At 43.8% G+C, this 15,806-nt stretch overlaps 1 pseudogene; it reads right to left on the bottom strand.

Annotated features, from left to right (window-relative positions):
• Positions 1-11,632: 11,632 nt before the first annotated feature.
• Positions 11,633-15,806, bottom strand: part of LOC111978008 (unhealthy ribosome biogenesis protein 2 homolog) — a 29,586-nt pseudogene continuing 25,412 nt past the window's right edge.

The raw sequence follows: 15,806 nt of genomic DNA, 5'->3' as shown, positions 1-15,806 counted from the left end.
GAAAAAATCCAAACAGGAAGTGGAACTTCTCAGGTTTTTGCCTGCCATATGAGTTCTGTTATACTCACAGACATCATTCAAACAGTTTTAGAAACTTCAGAGGGTTTTCCATCCAAATATACTAATAATATGCATATATTAGCAACTGGGACTGAGGAGCAGGCAGTTTACTCTGGGCACCTCTGGGCACCTTTCTTCCAAGCTACTCAATACTGCCCCGCAGCCTTAAGAAGTTATTAAGGACTTGTAAGTACGCATTTCACGGTACGGTCTACATCTGTTGTATTTGGCGCATGTGACAAATATCATTTGCTTTGATTTGACATAGTGTATATAATACTGTAATAAGCTCACATAGTTGCTGTCACAAACTACAAACTCCACACAGTTGTCACTGACTAGTTAGATATTAATTTCCCAGTGAGTAAAACATTTTTGTACTTACAGCATTCATAGACATTCATTTGTATCAGGTTTTTGCTTTGGCTGACCTTTTTTGTATTGACATTTGTCAATAAAACTCCTGAAAGCAACTGTTTATGTCAAATAGTTTTGTGTTCTACTTGTTGCCCTGGTTGTCCTGAAAAGAAAATGGTTGAACTCTTCATACACTTCATTGTGAGGCTAAATATAAGGGCTGGACATGCAGATAAATGAATGTCAGATAAATGAAAAGCAGATTTTTGCTGGGGTCTCAGGACTGGTTAAGAAGAGATAGAAGAGCGATATGTCATGTCTCTGTTCTCCTTACAAGCCCAGCTTCTGAGGACCGGGTTAAACCAAAAGCCTAATTAGGGGCGGGGGATCCATGTCACGATCGTGTGGAGGAGAGACGGACCAAAACGCAGCATGTGGAAAATAAGCCATCTTCTTTTATTTTTTACTACGAAGATGAACATGAAACGAAACACTATTACAAACTATACAAAAACAACAAACGACCGTGAAGCTATAAACGTAGTGCACACACACAGGCTACAAACGTTCAACATAGACACAGCTAGACTACTATACTAAACATAAACCCAACTACTCTAATAAACCCCCTAAACCTTACAACCACCCTAGACACTACAAAAACCACATACATTCCCCATGTCACACCCTGACCTAACCAAAATAATTAAGAAAACAAAGAATACTAAGGCCAGGGCGTGACAATCCAATTGTAAAATGAGGCAATGAGTGGCACTATGTGATGTAAAGAAACAGAAATCCAGTAGCTGCCTGGCACTTTATGGAAGGAAAATATTTTCCTATCAATCATATTGATTACTGGGGGACTGACTGGAGATCCAGATCCAATTCTATTMATATCATTTCCAATATTCACAGGTTTTTTCATATCAACAAACTGTTGACCCACAGTGAAAAGGTTGATTGAGCATTTTGGCTAACGTAACTAGCGAATAGGTGCTCATAAGTCATCTATTTGTTTCCCACAGTTGCATAATGATGATTGAAAAGGCTGCAGTGATACCTACTTCACTTCTTAAACTTTAAATGTTGTGCGTTAATCTGTTAATCCTTCTCTGGCACTAAAATAATGAATTATAGGGGCCTAACTCATGTGGTCTCTAAGTATCACAACCTAGGATTGGTAAGGCTTTGCAAGGGCCATAGAAGTACACATAATTATAGATCATATTCTCCTCATCATCAAGACTTTGTAGCCACCACAACTCTTTGTACTCATCTCTGCAACTTGGCCCAGCACTGCCTAATCGCCAAAGTCTTTCCCAATTAAATGTTTTACTAAATGTATTTAGCTAACAGAAAAAAGAATGCAAAAGATTTTACCACCCTGTTGTCCTCTAATAGGTATTTTTCCTCAACTATGAATAATACGTTCTAGCCATATCAAGCGGAATCAATTTTTGCCTTCCATTTTCCGTCAGAAGGCATCTCTCTAAATAACCTTACCCTTGTGCTGAGCGCACACAACGTAGTAATAAGTATTTCTCTCCATCTCCTATTATGAAAAGGAAGAATAGGAGGCTTAGTGTGCCTCCTTGATCTCAGTCAATTTAGTTCAGCATACAAACAGCTTAATGAACCATACAAATGAACACCAGAGCATCAGTGAGAGGTGAGCCCAAATCAAAATGGATTTCATTATTCAATTGAGCTTATTTGTAGATTGATGAAATGGAGACAGCTTACTTTGTAGGCCTACTTAGGTTCCTTGTTGAAAAACCGCAAAGCAGAGAGCGTTTCCATGCAATTCATCAACACCTATGGACAGTTGGCATCTGTTACTACAGAATAAATGACGTATAGAGGTGTAACGGCTGGTTTCCTCCTCTTCGTCTGAAGAGGAGGTGTAGCAGGGATCGGACCAAGACGCAGAGTGGTAAGTGTCCATGTTTTAATAATATAAACTGAACACGACAACAAATACAAAATAACGAAAGTGAAACTAACCAAACAGTCCCGTGTGGCACACACACTGACACGGAAGACAAACACCACAAACCAACAGTGAAAACAGGCAACCTAAATATGGTTCCCAATCAGAGACAATGCAAAACACCTGTTTCTGATTGAGAACCATATCAGCCAATTGACAAAACCTAAACATAAAACACATAACATAGACTGCCCACCCAACTCACGCCCTGACCATACTAACTAAAGACAAAACAAAGGAAAAAAAGGTCAGAACGTGACAGTACCCCCCCCCCCCCCCAAAGTGCGGACTCCGTCGCAAAACCTAAACCTATAGAGGAGGTCTTGGTGGCGTCTGCCGGTGCGGCTCTGGCGCGGGACGTGACCCCACTTCAACATTTTTTGTCCGCCTCCTTAATCGCCCCCGTGCCTCTTATGAGCCTGGGGACCCTAGCCATGTCCCGAAAGGACGGGAGATTCCGGCAGCACCGGAGTGAAGGACAACTCCGCAGCTCCGGACAGCGGGAGGACTCCCGCAGCTCCGCGAATGAAGGACGACTCTGGAGGTCCTGGCTGACTGACGGCTCTGGCACGCCTGGCTGACTGGCGGCTCTGGCAGTCCGCTGATGCGCTCTGGCAGGTCCTCTGACTGCGCTCTGCAGGTCCTGGCTGACTGCGGCTCTGGCAGCCCTGGCTGGCTGGCGGCTCTGCAGCTCCTGGCTGGCTGGCGGCTCTGGCAGCTCCTGCTGGCTGCGGCTCTTGGCAGTCCTGGCTGCTGCGGCTCTGCAGTCCTGGCTGACTGGACAGACGGGCAGCTCAGACGCGCTGGACAGACGGGAAACTCTGCGCGCGTCAGACAGACGGAGAACTGCGGCTCAGACAAACGGGAACTCTGGCGGCTCAGGACAGACGGGAACTCTGCGCTCAGGACAGACGGGAGACTCTGGCGCTCAGGACAGACGGGAGACTCTGGCGGCTCAGGACAGACGGGAGACTCTGGCGGCTCAGGACAGACGGGAGACTCTGCGCTCAGGACAGGACGGAGACTCTGCGGCTCAGAGAAGAGGAAGGCTCTGCAGCGCTGGACAGGCAGGAGCAACTGTAGAGAGAAACCGGAGAGACAGCCTGGTGCCGGGGTGCCACCGGAGGACTGGTATGTGAGGTGGCACGGATATACCGGACCGTGAAGGATACAGGAGCCTTGAGCACCGAGCCTGCCCAACCTTACCTGGTTGAATACTCCCCGTAGCCCGACCAGTGCGGCGAGGTGTATAGCCCGCCACTGGCCTGTGCTGGCGAACCGGCTTCATGGCACCTGGCTCGATGCCCAACCTAGCCCGGCCGACACGAGGAACTGGAATGTATCGCACCGGGCTAAGCACGCGTACTGGGACACCGTGCGCTCCACCGCATAACACGGTGCCTGACCAGTACGACGCCCTCTCACTCCACGTAAGCACGGGAGTTGGCTCAGGTCTCCTACCTGGCTTAGCCATACACCCCGTGTGCCCCCCCCCCCAATAATTTTTGGGGCTGACTCTCGGCTTCCAACCGCGTCGCCGTGCTGCCTACTCATACCAGCGCCTCTCTGCCTTCGCTTCTCCTGCTGCTGCTGCTGCTGCTGCCGCTTACCACGCTGCTTGGCCGATTTGTGGGTGATTCTGTAACGGTCGTCGTAATGTGGAAGAGAGGAGACCAAATCGCAGCGTGTATGTTATCCATATTTATTTGAATACTCTTCAAGACGAACAAAACAATAAACAGAACGAAACCAACGACGCTACAATCCTGAACTAGTGAACATAGAAAAACCAATGAACGCACAACAGGAACAATCACCCACAAACAAACAGTGAAAACAGCCTACCTTAATATGGTTCCCAATCAGAAACAACGTAAAACACCTGCCTCTGATTGAAACCATATCAGGCAATAACCACCCTAAAACCAATGAAACACAAAACATAGAATATACCCACCCAGCTCACGTCCTGACCAACTAAACAAAGACTAAACAAAGGAAATAAGGTCAGGAACGTGACAAGAGGTCTGCATGTCTAGGTAGGACTTCCAAACTCCCAATTCAAACACAGAAGATGGTGTCTCTGTTTGATCCCAGGAATCACAAGCCACTCACAAAGACAGAGCAAGTAGGAGAAGCAGGGCTCCGGAGCTGTAATTACCATTGATAAGAGGAAGTATGGTAGTTCTGCCAGAAAAATGGAGGTTACCCTCATTAAAGTAAGAAGGGCTTAACGAGGGTTGTCAAGTAGACTTCAAGTTCTGTTGGAGGGCAAAAGTGCTGCAAACCATGTGGAAAGACCCAGGTTAATAAATATTGAAGGGGTGTCCAACTGACTTCTGAGTCTCAGAATGAACCCTTTCAATTCAGACTCCTCCTGAGACTTCCGAGGGCTTGTCGAGCTGTTACATCAAGATGGGGTGAATAGGAGAGAGGATTAATTCACCGCTCGTGTCATCTTGAAAAGATAATGAGGCAGGTGGTGATCCACAATGCAAACAATGGCACTTCATCTATGCCAAATAATCATATGAATTTCATTAGAATAACAAGAGAAAAAGTTCAGCTAATCATTTATGTCAAATAATGTATGTATCACTACTTGTGTAAAATCGCATTGAATTATATGCACTGCCATCATGCACATTGTGTACTTACGTCTCTTGAACAAATCAGAGGTTTAAAGGCCCAGTGCAGTCAAAAATGTAATTGTATATATATATTTCCACACTATTAGGTTGGAATAATACTGTGAAATTATGAAAATGGTGATAATACCATTTCAGCCTGTTTTGGTGAGATGGGGTTTTGGCTTGCCTGGTGACATCGCTATGCTGTAAATAATTAATAGACCAATAAGAAAGAGTTCCAAACCTCTCTGCCAATAACAGCTCATTTTCAGACCACTCCCAGACGGTCCAAGAAAAATTATTGCTTGAGAAAATGCTCTTTGCTAAGAAGTGACATTTGGTTATTTTTGGTTAAATTGAACATTTCAATTTAAAACAATCACAGTAAGGTTTGTAATTGTTACCCAGAAATGACTTGATATTAAGACCAAAATGGCTGCATTGGACCTTTTCAGGTATATATTCAAGCAATGTCCTCTTCTTATTACAGCATATGTGTGACAAACACAATAATGTGGATCGTGATTGTCCTTAACAGAGTTCCAACGGTAGACTAGCATATTAGCACTAGATCAAATTGTTACCCCATACAATAACTCTACAGAAATCCACCCCATAATTCTACTTTATGGAGTTCAATTAATTCAACCTGTTAGTTAGTTCTCAATGATTTACATCCTACACAAAGCCATTCTATTCTGCTTAACGTTTCCATGTTTAACAGCAATTATAGGTTTTCATTGATGCAATAAGATCTTGGCATTTTAGTGCATTCACTGAATACCAGGCTTGCAGTTTTTTTCTAAAATACTCTTAATTCCCTCTCCTTTATAATACAAAACACCTGAATCACCTTTAATGCAGGTCATGGTTGCACATTGTGAAATCCTTCCTGATATTTTTCTATCTCACCCGTTGTGTCAAAATCATGAACAACAAAATGTCTTGAGACACATTCCACCAAACCATTACTAGTACAGCACAAAAATACATTGTACCCTAACAAACACACTGCACTTCATTCCTTGCTCAGACAGAGGTCTTTATTTGTAGCACCTATGGTTGAGTGCCAGTACCAACTATTTTACTGTACATTGTAATACTTATGCATTTCCCCTGCCTGGCTTTATAAGAACTGCTTCACTATGGAGCCTGGCGTTATAAGGCCTGCTTCACTATGGAGCCTGGCGTTATAAGGCCTGCTTCACTATGGAGCCTGGCATTATAAGGCCTGCTGATCACTTCTGACCTTAGTTCCTTTGTTTTGTCTTTTGTTTAGTATGTAGCGTGAGTTGGGTGGGTTGTCTATGTTAGTTTTTCTATGATTTTCTATTTCTGTGTTTGGCCTGATATGGTTCTCAGTCAGAGGCAGCTGTCAATCGTTGTTCCTGATTGGGAACCATATTTAGGTAGCCTGTTTTCTGTTGGGTTTTGTGGGTGGTTATTTTCAGTCTTTGTGTCTGCACCAGACAGAACTGTTTTCGGTTGTTTCTGTGTTATTTTGTTATCAGTGTTCTGTTTATGTGATTATTAAACATCATGAACACTTACCACGCTGCACCTTGGTCCTCATCTTCTTCCCCGACGACAGCCGTTACAGCCTGCTTCACTATGTAGCCTGGCTGTATAAATCCTGCTTCACTATGTAGCCTGGCTTTATAAGGCGCTTCACTATGGAGCATGGATTATACGGCCTGCTTCACTATGGAGCCTGGCTGTATAACGCCTGCTTCACTATGGAGCCTGGCATTATAAGACCTGCTTCACTATGGACCTGCTGTATAACCCTGCTTCACTATGGAGCCTGGCTGTATAACGCCTGCTTCACTATGGAGCATGGATTTATACGGCCTGCTTCACTATGGAGCCTGCTGTATTACGCCTGCTTCACTATGGAGCCTGGCATTATAAGACCTGCTTCACTATGGAGCCTGGCTGTATAACGCCTGCTTCACTATGGAGCCTGGCTGTATAAATGGCTTACCAGTGAGATCAGAGGGTCGTGTTGATAATCTTACCAGTAAGATTAGAGGGTCAGACAGAGGGTCGCGTTGATAATGGCTTACCAGTAAGATTAGAGGGTCAGATCAGACGGTCACCGTTGATAATGGCTTACCAGTAAGATTAGAGGGTCAGATCAGAGGTCGCGTTGATAATGGCTTACCAGTAGATTAGAGGGTCAGATCAGACGGTCACCGTTGATAATGGCTTACCAGTAAGATTAGAGGGTCAGATCAGAGGGTCGCGTTGATAATGGCTTACCAGTAAGATTAGAGGTCAGATCAGACGTCACCGTTGATAATGCTTACCAGTAAGATTAGAGGTCAATCAGACGGTCACCGTTGATAATGGCTACCAGTAAGATTAGAGGGTCAGATCAGAGGTCGCGTTGATAATGGCTTACCAGTGAGATTAGAGGATCGCGTTGATAATGGAAGACCCTGGCCGTGACCCCACTCTCCGAGAGTGTCTAAGGGAGATTTGGGATATGCAAAAAAAACTTTGCCAATTCACACATGTGTAGGGGCGCCGTACTACTATGGCTGGCCCTGTTAAACACATTTCACTACACCTATCAGGTGTATGACAATAAAACATACTTTTTTATTATTAATACACACTTGTACACTATAAAACCTACCTATTAATAAATAAGGGGTATTCACTCACACAATTGTCCCATAACTGGCACCCTGTTGACACCCAATAAACCCTGCTGACACCCAGCAACCCTGTTGACACCAATAAACCCTGCTGACACCCAGCAACCCTGTTGACACCCAATAAACCCTGCTGACACCCAGCAACCCTGTTGACACCCAATAAACCCTGCTGACACCCAGCAACCCTGTTGACACCCAATAAACCCTGCTGACACCCAGCAACCCTGTTGACACCCAATAACCCTGCTGACACCAGCAACCCTGTTGACACCAATAAACCCTGCTGACACCCAGCAACCCTGTTGACACCCAATAAACCCTGCTGACACCCAGCAACCCTGTTGACACCCAATAAACCCTGCTGACACCCAGCAACCCTGTTGACACCAATAAACCCTGCTGACACCAGCAACCCGTGCTGACACCCAATAAACCCTGCTGACACCCAGCAACCCTGTGACACCCAATAAACCCTGCTGACACCCAGCAAAACCCCTGTTAGCACACCCAATAAACCCTGCTGACACCCAGCAACCCTGCTGACACCCAATAAACCCTGCTGCCCCCCAGCAACCCTGCTGACACCCAATAAACCAGCAGACAGTTGATGTTCTAATTTCTTTCTGTTGTGAGGCAACATCAGGCTTCTGACTGTAGAAGAACTGAGAATGCGAAAGCAGCCAGCAGAACGCTCATTTTAGCAAAGTCAGGAGGGAATGTGTGAGGGAGCCAGAAATGCCCTGCTACATTATTTCAAGCAGAAGTCTTTCCACTTCACCTGGACATCACTGGCCAGCAAGTATTATGTCAGCTCTTTAATCAGCCATCATCTGCCTACTGGCACTGACTGCAGTGGCCATCACTCTAATTAAATGATCAGTTTAATTAAATAAAAGAGCTTCTGCGAATATTATAGGAAACCTTGCCAGGCGAGTTGGTAGATTCAGGCATTGTAAATTGTCGGCCCTGCCAGATATCTGACTTTTGAATAAACATAGTCTAAGACAAAAAATATGAACTTTCATGTAATGACTTTATAATGTAAATATGTGTTTATTGAAACATGGGTGCTCAACCTCTCAAGGGGATTTACAGTGCCCTCAGAAAGTATTCACACCCTTTGTTCCACATTTTGTTGTTACAGTCTGAACTTAAAATGGATTAAATATATGTGTTTCTCACCCATCTACACACAATACCCCATCATGTCAAAGTGAAAACATGTTTTTAGAAATGTTTGCAAATGTGCTGAAAGTGAAATACAGAAATCTCATTTACTTAAGTATTCACACCCCTGAGTCAATACATGTTAGAATCACCTTTGACAGCGATTACAGCTGTGAGTCTTTCTGGGTAAGTCTCTAACAGCTTTGCACACCTGGATTGTACAATATTTGCACACATTTCTTTTGAAATTCTCCAAGCTGTGTCAAGTTGGTTGTTGATCATTGCTAGAGAGACACTTTCAAGTCTTGCCATAGATTTGGCATGGGTCCTGAGATCCTCAAAAGGTTCTACAGCTGCAACATCGAGAGCATCCTGACTGGTTGCATCACTGCCTGGTACGGCAACTGCTCGGCCTCTGACCGCAAGGCACTACAGAGGGTAGTGCGTACGGCCCAGTACATCACTGGGGCTAAGCTGCTTGCCATCCAGGACCTCTACACCAGGCGGTATCAGAGGAAGGCCCTAAAAATTGTCAAAGACCCCAGCCACCCCAGTCATAGACTGTTCTCTCTACTACCGCATGGCAAGCAATACCGGAGTGCCAAGTCGAGGACAAAAAGGCTTCTCAAAAGTTTTTACCCTCAAGCCATAAGACTCCTGAATAGGTAATCAAATGGCTACCCGGACTATTTGCACTGTTTGCCCCCCCAACCCCTCTTTTTACGCTGCTGCTACTCTCTGTTTATCATATATGCATAGTCACTTTAACCATACATCCATGTACATACTACCTCAATTGGCCCGACCAACCAGTGCTCCCGCACATTGGCTAACTGGGCTATCTGCATTGTGTCCCACCCAACACCCGCCAAACCCTCTTTTACGCTACTGCTACTCTCTGTTCATCATATATGCATAGTCACTTTAACCATATCTACATGTACATACTACCTCAATCAGCCTGACTAACCGGTGTCTGTATGTAGACTCGCTACTTTTATAGCCTCGCTACTTTTATAGCCTCGCTACTGTATATAGCCTGTCTTTTTACTGTTGTTTTATTTCTTTACCTACCTATTGTTCACCTAATACATTTTTTTGCACTATTGGTTAGAGCCTGTAAGTAAGCATTTCACTGTAAGGTCTACACCTGTTCTATTCGGAGCACGTGACAAATAAACTTGGATTTGATTCGATTTTCAGTCCGATTTATATCAAAACTGTAACTAGGCCACTCAGGAACATTCAATGTTGTCTTGGTAAGCAACCTACGTCTATATTTGGCCTTGTGTTTTAGGTTATTTTCCTGCTGAAAGGTGAATTCATCTCCCAGTGACGGTTGGAAATCAGACTGAACCAGGTTTTCCTTTAGGATTTTGCCTGTGCTTAGCTCTATTTGTTTCTTTTTAAACTAAAAACTGCCTAGTCCTTGCCGATGACAAGCATACCCATAACATGATGCAGCCACCACCATGCTTGAAAATATGAAGAGTGGTACTCACTGATGTGTTGTGTTGGATTTGCCCCCAACATACCGCTTTGTATTCAGGATATAAAGTTATTTTATTTTCCAATTTTCTGGGCAGTTTTACTTCAGTGCCTTATTGCAAACAGGATGAATGTTTTTAAATATTTGTATTCTATACACGGCTTCCTTCTTTTCACTCTCAATAAGGTTAGTATTGTGGAGTAACTACAATGTTGTTGATCCATCCTCAGTTCTCCCATCACAGCCATTAAACTCTGTAACTGTTTTAAAGTCACCATTGGCCTCATGGTGAAATCCCTGAGCAGTTTCCTTCCTCTCCTTCAACCGAGTTAGGAAGGACGCCTGTATCTTTGTAGTGACTGAGTGTATTGATACACCATCCAAAGTGTAATTAACAACTTCTCCATGCTCAAAGGGATATTCAATGTCTTTTTTTTGTTGCCAAGCAATAGGTGCCCTTCTTTGCGAGCCATTGGAAAACCTCCCTTGTGTTTGTGGTTGAATCTGTGTTTGAAATTAACTGTTCGACTGAGTGACCTTACAGATAATTGTATGTGTGGGGTACAGAGATGAGGTAGTCATTAAAAAATAATGTCAAAACACTATTATTGCAACTTATTATGTGACTTGTTAAGCACCTTTTTACTCCTGAACTTATTTAGGTTTGCCTTAACAAAGGGGTTGAACATTTTATGACTGAAGACATTCAGTCAACAAACACTTAAGAAACCTCTCATGTTTACACTTGAGGGTACAAATATTTATTTTGAAGCAGAATAAAAGAAAACACCCCTTGCAAAATGATTATATTGAGTCCTACTGGAGGATTTACATTTGCTTGAGGAGCCCTTTTGGAAAATGATCATGTTAGACAACAGTGGAATATCCATAATGACATTCCACTGAAAACCAGATCTATGTCATTCTGCTCATTATTTGTGAAAATAAATGTATTAATCTGCGAAAGCTCACCCCAATTATAATACAGATTTCTCCTAAGCTTTCCTTGTCTGGTCGTTAATAACAACAGATAATCACAAGGGAAAGTTTCAGGCACAAGGTTTCATAAGGAATGCATGTGATAAAGCTATGTTAATGACATTCACCTCCACTATACATACAGGTTTAAACCATTTCCAGAATCACCTAGAAGCATTAGAAATCACTTCCACAATTTGCTTTTGGTATTACAATCATCTACTCTCATCCTCAGCAGACCTACAAATGATTTGTTCTTTTTCACCATATGACATAAAAAATACAATTTACATGTTTAAGCAGTTGTTTTCTTAAGAAAAAAATGTGCCTGCAATAAAGACAATCTTTCTGGAAAGGGAGACGGTAGAGGAGAGTCCCAGGCAGTATATTTCTCCTCTCCTTGCCACTGGGTTTTATGGTAATAAGTGTAACTACCGTAGAGCTCGTTGAACACTTCTCTGAGACCCATCTGGAGGATGGTATTCAGAAACCTCACCTCCTGCTCAACACAGAGGTCCAGGATCCTCTAGACTCCCTCTGTCAGGTGCCTCTTGATGTCTGGTTGCAGAGTCACCTTGAGGGTGTGGAGGAGAGAGGAGTGGAGGGGAGGCGAGGGAGAGGCAGTGTGGCAGTACCAACCAGGATGTTTCAGATAGAAGTGGACAAACAGCCCAGTGAAGTTATTCTCTCAGGGGAAAGCATGCACATATTCAAATATATTTCAAAAAGTAGACATTATCTTTGAAAGGCAGCTGGTTTCAATTTGACTGAGCGTTTGAGGTTGGGGAAGGGGTATTAAAATGTAACCGTCATAATGTTGGTGTGATGAGTGAGATGGCTGATCTTTGTTTTGCCTTTTCCTTACACCTTTGTTTGTGTACGTAGCCGAGGCAGTTTTGAAAGCCTGGTAGGAATACAATGTACTGCCAGCTGGAAACTGGACAACAAAAGCGCTTAGTCTACCTGGAAAGAACTATGGCAGTGTTCAACTATTGCCTTAGTCAAGCCTTTGTTAAATCCTTACTCAAAGAGTTTCCCATGGATTTTTACATTCCAAGTTAATCCTCATGCATCTTCCCTCTCTGCATGTTCCATGGAAAATACACACTGACACAGTGCCACCGACGGAAAAACAGTCTACTAGACTTTACAGTAAGTACAGTCCTTTCGAGGACAAGTTGGCGCAGGGCAGGACACAAGATTATGGAGGGGAAAAAATGTTGACTTCTCTCTCCTTCAAATCTGAGAAGTCCAGAGGACTTGCCTTAGTAGCTCTAAATGGTCCCATGTATAGTGTAACACCACAATACAAAACAGCCATGGATCAAATAAAAATCCTTGTATTTAATTTGCAGATAGAGTGTATTCCCCTCAGATGTAAGGGCTTGTTGGGATGATGAGAGAAGATCTGAAACGTCATGTTGTTTCCAACCTGTATAATAATAGCCTAATCGTTAGAGCTGACCAAATCAACAACTTATCGACAATGACCAGACCGACAACTTATCGAAACTGACCAAACCGACAACTTATCGACATCGACACTGACCAAATCGACAATATATCGACACAATTTATCGACACTGACCAAACCGACAACTTATCAACATCGACACTGACCAAACCGACAACTTATCGACACTGACCAAACCGACAACTTATCGACACTGACCAAACCGACAACTTATCGACACTGACCAAACTGACAACTTATCGACCACTGACCAAACCGAAACTTATCGACACTGAACCAAACAACAACTATCGACACTGACCAAACAACAATTATCGACACTGACCCAACAACTGACAAACTTATCCGACAACTGCAACCAAACCGACAACTTATCAACATCGACACTGACCAAACCAACAATTTATCGACACTGACCAAACCGACAACTTATCAACATCGACACTGACCAAACCAACAATTTATCGACACTGACCAAACCGACAACTTATCGACACTGACCAAACTGACAACTTTATCGACACTGACCAAACCGACAACTTATCGACATCGGACACTGACCAAACCGACAACTTAACGACACTGACCAAAACTGACAACTTATCAACATCGACACTGACCAAACCGACAAACTTATCGACACTGACCAAACCGACAACTTATCAACATCGACACTGACCAAACCAACAATTTATCGACACTGACCAAACCGACAACTTATCGACACTGACCAAACCACGACAACTGTAACGACAACTGACCAAAACCGACAACTTATTCAACACTGACCAAACCGACAACTTATCGACACTGACCAAACCAACAACTTATCGACACTGACCAAACCAACAACTTATCGACACTGACCAAACCGACAACTTATCAACACTGACCCAACCGACAACTTATCAACACTGACCAAACCAACAACTTATCAACACTGACCAAACCGACAACTTATCAACACTGACCAAACCGACAACTTATCGTGGATATTCTGCTGATATCGTTCACTATAATAAATAACCTATAGGGTCCTACAAGAGATATCTGAAGTTTGAAATTAAGTAAGTTTGGTAATATGGGTGATTGTTAAATGGGACAATTGATAGCTACAGCATTCAAAGTAGTAGTAGTGGATTTAAGGGTAATATTAAAAAAACATATGTAGATAATGTTACAAACTTATCGTTCAATTGATCGTTACCGTGATAATTCAGTAAATTTAATGCATTTTTGTTCATATTGCCCAGCTCTACTAATCACCATTGTCCTTGATGATGAGAGAAAACCAGAGATCTTACCTTCTGTAACTCGCTGACGTACTGTGCTACCATGAAGGAGGAGAGGATAGTGAAGCCCTCGGCTGTGGTAGCGATGTGGGAGTACATGCGTTCCACCAGGCAAGCACACTTCAAAAGCACCACTGCATCGGTCTCAGAGGCTGGGAAATAGAAGAGGAGAGCTTTTAGAAAACTAGACCACGCCAAACACTGAGGGTTAAACTTTTATTTCAGACAGAACTTTAGAAGTGGGACAACTTCTACAAAATGGTGACTTTTGAGTGATGCAGCACAGTGGGTGTTCAGAGTGCACTGTGCTCCTGACACAGACGTGGGCTGGATATAACTGATGACAGCACAGTGGGTGTTCAGAGTGCACTGTAGAGCAACAGTGCACTCTGACACCCACTGTGCTTGCATCAGTTATATCCATGGCCACGTCTGTCGTCAGGAGCAGCAGTGCACTCAACACCCACTGTCTGTCATCAGTTATGCTCAGCCACGTCTGTGTCAGGAGCAAGTGCCACTCTGACGTACCCACTGTCTGCATCAGTTAATATCCAGCCACGGCTGTGTCGGAGGCACAAGTGCATCTGAACAACCCACTGTGCTGTCATCAGTTATTCCAGCCCACGTCTGTGTCAGATGCACACAGTGACATCTGCAACACCCACTGTCTCGTCATCAGTTATATTTCCAGTACCCACGTCTGTTGTCAAGGAGCACATGCCTCTGACACCACTGTCTGTCTCAGTAATTTATCAGCCACGTCTGTGTCAGGAGCAAGTGAACTCTGAACACACTGTGCTGTCATAGTTATATCCCAGCCACGTGTCGTGACGTGACTCTACCGTGCTTCACCCAGTTATCTAGCCTTATGTCTGTTCAGACCTGCCTTGAAGCACTGCTTCACGTGTGGCTGTCATCAGTTATATCCAGCCCACGTCTGTGTCAGGAGCACCAGTGCACTCTGACACCCACTGTGCTGTCATCAGTTATACTCCGCCCATCGTCTCGTGTCAGGAGCACAGTGCAACTCTCTGACGCCGCACTAGTGCTGTCACATGTTATATCAGTCAACGTCTCGTGTCAGGAGCACAGTGCCTCTGACAACTCATCCCAACATGTGGCTGTAATCAGTTATATCCAGCCCACGTCTGTGTCATGGAGCACAGTGCGACTCTGAGCCACCACTGTGCTGCATCACGTCATAGTCACCCAGTTTTCAGAAAGTGGACTGATCATGTGCTGTCTCCCAGTTTACGCCATTCGTCTGTGTTAACAGTGAGTCTGCTCATCTACCGTGTGCATATAAATCAATTGAGAATTGCATTCTAAAGTCTCTGAATCTACCCTAGTGTTTGTGCGTGGTTCTAGTCTTTCCTAAAAGCTCTTCCTGCTATTTCCCAGCCTCCTAGAGACCGATGATTCAGTGGTGCTTTTTGAAGTGCTGCTTGATCCCTGCTGGTGGAGCTCATGTTACTCCCACATTGCTACCACAGCCGAGGGCTTCATATCCTCATCTCCTTCATAGGACACAAGTACGTAGCGAGTTACAGATAGGTAGAATCTCTGGTTTTTCTCATCCATCAAAGGACAATGGTGATAGTAAGAGCTGGGCAATAATGAATCAAAAATGCTATTCAAATTACTGAATTATCGTACGTCGTGACTGACGATCAAATTGGAACGTATTAAGTTTGTAACATTAT

This window comes from Salvelinus sp. IW2-2015, linkage group LG18, assembly GCF_002910315.2.
Source record: "Salvelinus sp. IW2-2015 linkage group LG18, ASM291031v2, whole genome shotgun sequence".
NCBI classification, from domain to species: Eukaryota; Metazoa; Chordata; class Actinopteri; order Salmoniformes; family Salmonidae; genus Salvelinus; species Salvelinus sp. IW2-2015.
Note: the sequence above shows the minus strand (reverse complement) of the source record. Positions and strands in the feature narration are given on the sequence as shown.